Genomic DNA, 7,111 nt, shown 5'->3' on the forward strand with positions numbered 1-7,111 from the left:
GGATTAGCTGGGAGACTTCTTCTAGACGAGGGCTACTTGTAGAATACCTGCACAACAGGGACAGGAAGTAGTTCTTTTGGAGATTATTGTCAACTAGTGGGTGTTTTGCCTCTCTATCTAACTCAAAACAGCATGGATAGTTTTTTTTTTTTCAAAATTTGTATGCATGTGGAAGCACCAGAGAAACAAAATAACAATTTTTTTTCACAATATGGGCACTTTAATGTGTTATATATTTCTATAAGAAGGTAACACAGAAGGTGATGGCGTTTGAATAAATGTTGAGTTTTCATGTTTTTATGAAAATAATAGTCTTTGCTGTGAACCAACACTCAGGAAAGAAAGAATGGGAACAGACAGTTCCAGTGCAGTATATGGCAACCCCGTTGTCACTCCCAACTAGTAAAATACCAACGCTTGTCAGTGGCTCTGAGTGTCAGACACCGACACATAAATCACCCTTTAGCGTCCGTATGGAACGCACCGGGCAGAGTAGCAGCTCAACCACAGCGCTGTAAGATGACGTAGTGTTAAGAACGACAACAGTGGCAGTTAATGTTAAAGACCCAAAATCCATGTAAGGAGCTTTGTTGGAGGAGATGGATGGGTCAAATAACACTGTGTGTCACTAAAACGTACATTTTGTAACTCCCCCATAATCTTTTCCTTGACCTAACTGTCCTGTTATTGCGCCGCATGTCAGTTAAATGTACGTCCCAACCCAGAGCGTCAAATAGTGACACCAAGCGTCCCGACCAAGTGCGTCTAAAAATGACGCTAAAGTACAATTTTGGCATCAATAACAAACGTTAAAGGCACGTGACCAAGCATCACTTTTGACACAATGGGAGTGACAATGTGTGTGGATGTCCCCGCTTTGCTATGCAGACATTGTTAAGAATCCAAGTCGGCTCTTGTGTGTGTGTCTGGTGAATTCTTTAGGTTCTTGCTTTTTTTCCTCTCAAAAATCAATTGAGCCTTCTGCGGCTATTCAATGATGATACACGGGTCCAAAGCAAGGAGGATTGGAATGGCCACTGTAAACAAAGTGGTCATTAGGTCAAGCCCCATGTGTTAACATCCGTTTATTTATTGTTGTAGTAGTTATTAGTACACCAAGAGGTTTTCCAGATTGGGTTAAACATCAGTTTATTGATGAGTTTGTCGTGTTTTGCCTGCTCATGACCGCTGGACTTAGGGAGATCATGTTGTCATAGGGATTTGGATTGAGTCATGTTCTAATAACATGATCCTTTATAGATAGAGGACTTAATAGAATTTTTGATGACGGATCGGACAGCCTCTGCCTTACAGGGACTATGCAGGGATGATGGATTTGATGGACCATGGACACTCATTAAAGATAATGTTAATAAGATTAATTTAGTTTAAGTTATTTGTTTGTTTTCACTGACCAAGCTAATGTGATGCAATGTCATCCTAAGTATGTATGTATGTATGTATGTGTGTGTGTGTGTGTGTGTATTTTTTTCTTTCTATTTCAAACATTTAAAAAACAATTACTTTTGTTTTTTATTGGAACGATTTTAAATCTGGATGACGTGTGCACAGGTGAGACGAACCATGTATTGTTCCAGCAGTACAGCCCAATTGTTGGGGTCATTGTTTCCTGCACAGAGTTCAGATGTGAGAGCCCAGAGGCAATTACCCTCCACACTGAACCTTCCTCCAAATAAAAGAGCACTACCAACTTTAATTGGAGTCACACCCTTTTGTGCAATCACGTTTTCCTCCAAATTATTCATTGACTCAATTTCTGACAACGAGTAAAGGCAGTCAGGAATGTTGGAGTTGCTGCAGACGTAGGGGATGAGATCACGGCAGAGCCTCCTTGTTGAGAAGATGTGAGGATGATGGGGCCAAATTGATCAGTCTACCTTTCAAACACAAAAGCACGTTCAGCAGGAGCGGAAACTGAGAGGACTCAGGCCAAAGCTCGACTCCATGTTCTCACTTAACATGCGATTAGGCAGACACAAGAGCACATTTGATCAGTTCCCCAGTGAATCAGATATGGTCCTGCTGCTGCAGAGCAACTTTTCAATGACTCAATCTAAAGCTGAAAGAAAAGCATGCATCATAATAACTCACATTGAATAGTACCACTTTCAAAAGAACTGCACAGGAAACCACAATGTAAACAATAACTTCAGTTCATTTTCATGTCTCCATATATTTTTTTATTGAACCTTTATTTATTCAGGGAAGGTTCACTGAGAGGAACTCTCTGCTTCGCAGGAACACCCTGATCCCATTCACACAGTTCCCCAGTCCTACCTGGAAGCTGCCCGGTACAACCACGGTCTGAACTGCCGACCACCGATCAGCTCCACCGGGGCAGTTGGAGGTTAAGGGCTTTGCTCAAGGGCAACTTGCAAGAATATATTTGTTGTCACCTTAATTGAAGATGTTTACATAAGTGAAGATGTAAAAGAAGACACTTAACACTTGTACATCTTGCACTAGATTATTCTGTGTGTAAAACTGTCCTGCACTTTTAAAAGATTTAATGGTGTAATTTTTTTTTACTTTTCTTATGTGCCACGCCTGCTGTTTGCTGTCTAGAAAAGCAATGCACAAACATTGTCCAGCAGTACAAGATAATGTATCTTGTCCTCTCAGATTTTACATTTATAGTCCCAAAAGGGATCTAAAGAAAGTGGTATCTAAGTGGAAAGTGGTATTTAAAGACTTTTCAGATATCACAACAATGTATATATATTTTTTTCGGTTTCTCTGCCTTTAAATTTTAACAGGAGAGAGGGGGAAGACATGCAAGAAATCATTACAGGTCAGATTCGAACCTTGGGCCTCTGCGTCAAGGCATAAACCTGTCAGTACATGTGCGCCTGCTGTACCACTGACCCAACCTGGCCACTCACAACAATATTTTATAACTATTTCAATATTGTTAATCATTTTGAATGATATTAGATTATGAAAGCTTTTATAGTATGATAAAGGATGATACACATGATAAATACAATAAAGATGCATTCGGAATATAGTGTGTAGCAGTGTGTGTAGTAAGCATAACGTTCCCTTTGGCATCTATAAAGGCATAGAGTCTTATAAATGTTACACATTCTGTTTAATTAAGACCAATAAAACTGTGTGTGGTTAATATTCAACTGCATAGCTCCTGTTGCTATAAACAAAACAACAACTAAAACTTTTTGAACACATACGTATGAAACTGTCTGATTAAGAGGAACAATGTACCATTTAACAAGTTATTTACAGGCATTTACCTGGAGCTCATGTGACTTATCTTGCTTTCTGAACTGCCTTCAGCATCTGGCCCTTATTATCACCTTTCCCGCAATAATATCTGAGACAATTTGCTGTATATGTAGAAAATACACAAACGCATAATTAAAGTGTGCTTTGAAGATCATCTGACACAAAATGACAGGTAAGTGCTGAATCAGGACTAAGTTCAATGTTAGCTAGCATTTATGTACCTTGATAATCAAAAATGAAAAGCTTAAAAAAATACTATACTATACTAGATCCCTTGTCCAATTTTGACTGTTTCACATCTCATTGAAATACGCGTATAAATAGAATTTTAATCCGTCTTGAATGCTTTTCTTGGATACACCAACAGTTTGCTTCTGTAAGTGTTGCAGTAGCTGTTTCTATGGTAAACTTTTCCTAGAGCTCGGATGATAACTAATCAGTGTGACGATGCAGGGCTTTTAAGGGATTAGCATATATTAACTATATCATTTGCATTCTTTCGTAAAATCAATCACTAAGCCATGAGGATTGTTACTCCGTGGGTCCGGTATATGGTCTGGGATGAGGATCGGCACCACAAAATCTGAGGCCATGGTTCTCAGCAAGAAACCGATGGAGTGTGTACTCATCAACATGTAACAGGTTCACAGTATAAAAGAAACAAATGACCAGAACGTTATGTGATAATTATCACTTATAGGCTGACACTGATAGTTAGGTGGTTAGGAGGTGCCATATTGCAACGCAATAATAGTATTTTGTACATATCACCGTGTGTGTGTGTGTGTGTCTATATATTCATACACATTGCGGGTTAAAATTTAAAAAGGCAACCACATCATATTGTATATTGTTGTATATTAAATAATAACAACACTGTTGGCGCATCCACATGACTCAAGCCTTTGGCACCACCCCCACCCATCCTCTACGCAGTTGCTAGTATCGTTTATCAAGTCAAATCAAGAACCCAGAGGAATAAAAAAATATTATCAACTCATCAGACGAGGTTATGTTAAGGTAATGTTTATGTCCTCTTCGTCTCCAAAGCTGAAAGTTGCTGTCGTCCTTTCCAAGCGGTGACGTTAAAACCATCACTCCGTCGCCGCACGCCCTTACAGAGAGACTTTTGTGGAGCTGCGTAATTAGCTTTGTATCAATTCATTTGGCAATGGCTTAAATGTAATGGACGTTCATTAATATAGAATAGTCACACCCTATAGCTTTAAGCTTGAACTTTTTGGTTCCTGAATGGAAGTAAATGGTTGTGTGATTTAAAAGCAGTCAAGAAAGATGTGAATTTCTGGGAAAAGGGAGATTTTGAAGAACAACTCCTTAATAGGCCTGGGTGTGCTTTATGACCCTATGATGGTTTGCAATTTTTTCCAGTTTCTCATGTTGAATTGGGTTATAAAAGTGACATAAATGTATACCAGAGCTAGAATAATATATTCCCCAAACAGTAATAAGAACAAGGAGATGCAGATGTAAACACCGACAGCACAAATACTGGAGTACTCAGCAGAAATGCTGCAAAACCCAATAATGGTAGTGTGATTAGGCAAACGCAAGGCTTTAAGCACTTTAATTAGACCGATGGCTGCTTTCGTGCTATCATCTGCTGCCGATGATACAGCCTTAATTAACCCATTTAAAAGCAGTGGGTCGTATTTATGTCCACAATGAGCCTTTCCAGTGTCAAAGGAAAACACATCATTGGAATGATGCTATCCAAACAGGTTGCTCTTTTGATTATCACACTTCTGTTTCCGTCTGAACACTTTCACAAGAACAAAGTCAAGCATGATAAGTTGTTCTCATTTATCACCGAAACCTGACAATCTGCATGTTGACATCTTCTCTCATTTATACAGGTAGTACCAAAGACTCTAAAAATAATGGACGTAGCATCAGTGAAGTCATCCATTGTTTTGTGGACTGCTGTTTTAGAGGCCATGAGTGCTTTTTGCCTAGGCATCGACCAATTATCAAGGCCGGAATTTGGCACCACTAAGTCTCACTTAGCTTACACACATTTTCAAAACTATGTCTCCTTTTTTTCAAAATTCTACAGACATTTCCCAAAACTGCACACCCAAAATGCAAAATGTCTCGCAACTGCTTCAAAATGAAACACTGCATTTAAAATGAAGCATTTGCATCCAATTTCCATAATAGTAAATTTTTGGATATACCATTTACACAACTCTAAAGCTCTTTTGTCTTTCATAGGCTTATATCTACTGTACATTTACAATGTTCTCGAGTGAAAGCAATCTGATGAGAGAGGCACTTTGTGCAAAACAAAGTCTGATTGATTTATAATGTTGTAATAGTCAATAGATAGTTGCCTATTCTCATTTCTGAAGGTCTGAATTATGGACCCCACTGTAAAGCTACTCAAGATGGGCTTGTGTCATGGGCAATCCGTGGTTGATCACATGATAAATAATCTCATCAGAGATGGCTCTCCTTCTTTCTCTTCTTCCCTCCTCCTCCTCCTCCTCTTCCCCTTGCTCTCTGTCTATTGCTGACATCCATTGTTCAAAACAACTGATCTGACCTTTGACCTACTATATAGTATAGACCTATGCTAAAGTAGTGATTGGTTAGTGTTTAGTTAACCATAATGGGTTTGGGTGCCCTGGCAGCTCACTTGGTGGATTGGAAATCTTCAAAAAAGATAAAAGATAAAAAAGCAGAATGTGTTTGCCCTGGTGAATACGTGTAGCATTTTGATTAGTTGTGTTTGGAAAAGGAAAGCAAGTCTTTTCCTGTTAGATTATTGTGTTTTAGGAAGAGAATTGTGTGTATTGTTTTGAAAAAATGTTTCATGCAATTGAAAACTGAGTGAAAGGCTGAGAAATAGATCATGATTTTGGAGATTGGGTGTGTAGTTTTGCACTTTGAGTGAGACGTTTAAAAAATTGTAATGTCCCACCCACAACACTATATCAGGGTGGCCGCGGGTCCTTAAAAAGTCTTAAATCACATTTCCTAAAATTAAGGCCTTAAAAAGCATTAAATTGTCTTAAATTCAGATTGGGTAGGTCTTAAATATGTTTGTGTCATGTCACGGCGAAAATGCAGGCAATCTGTTGATGAATATCTATCTTCCGATAGGCTTTGCGCTGCGTTGTCGCGGTAACATAACCCCATTTGTACATGTGCTATCCCCTGACCAATCGGCTATCCTAACCTTAACCACTCCAACCAATCAAGCTGCTTCGTGGGCGGGTGTTGGCGTGGCCGTAGTCAGTGAGATTTGTTATTTCGCGGGATTCGTAATTTCGCAGCATGCAGGTGATGCAGCAATTATAATTGTATTCTTGGTTAAGGTCGGTGCCTGAAAATGCTAATGAAGCGAACTGCGTTATGTGTCGGAAGATTTTCAAACTTGGGCCAATGGGGATCAGAGCGGTGGAATCGCACATACAAAGCAAAAAACAGAGACTACATAAAGGCACGCCAGCAACCCGCCATCGCTAGTTTCTTCTCCACTGCTAGCAACAATGTCAACGCTACAACGCTAGATGTTATGCGGGAAATCTACAGCCAACAACGCCAGCTGACCTACAAGCAATTTGTGGCTCTACGCCAACACTCCGGGCTGAGGACCGTGACAAGACACAATTCATACAGGTCAAATGACGGGACTGAAGAAGTGTTCCAAGCAATGCTTTCAGATTCAAGGCTTGTACAGTCATTTACCTGTGGAAAAGACAAGACCAGATACGTGGCTAAATTTGGATTGGCGCCATATATAAAAAAAGACCTCATCACCAAAAATACGGTGCGTTTGTAATTATATTCGACGATACACTGAACCAGACAACCAAAAGCAAAC

The 7,111-nt window shown here is 39.5% G+C and overlaps 1 long non-coding RNA gene across 1 annotated transcript in view; it reads right to left on the reverse strand.

The window, feature by feature from the left end:
• LOC116687507 (uncharacterized) overlaps positions 1 to 6,355 on the reverse strand; it is a 15,275-nt gene extending 8,920 nt beyond the window's left edge. Inside the window, exons 1-2 of the long non-coding RNA XR_004331557.1 lie at positions 6,342 to 6,355; positions 2,567 to 2,568 (exon numbers count right to left, since the gene is read on the reverse strand). This is a non-coding gene — a long non-coding RNA (uncharacterized LOC116687507). The remainder of the gene's footprint in view (positions 1 to 2,566; positions 2,569 to 6,341) is intronic.
• Between the last annotated feature and the right edge of the window lie 756 nt (positions 6,356 to 7,111).

The sequence above is a fragment of the Etheostoma spectabile genome, chromosome 4 (genome assembly GCF_008692095.1).
Source record: "Etheostoma spectabile isolate EspeVRDwgs_2016 chromosome 4, UIUC_Espe_1.0, whole genome shotgun sequence".
NCBI classification, from domain to species: Eukaryota; Metazoa; Chordata; class Actinopteri; order Perciformes; family Percidae; genus Etheostoma; species Etheostoma spectabile.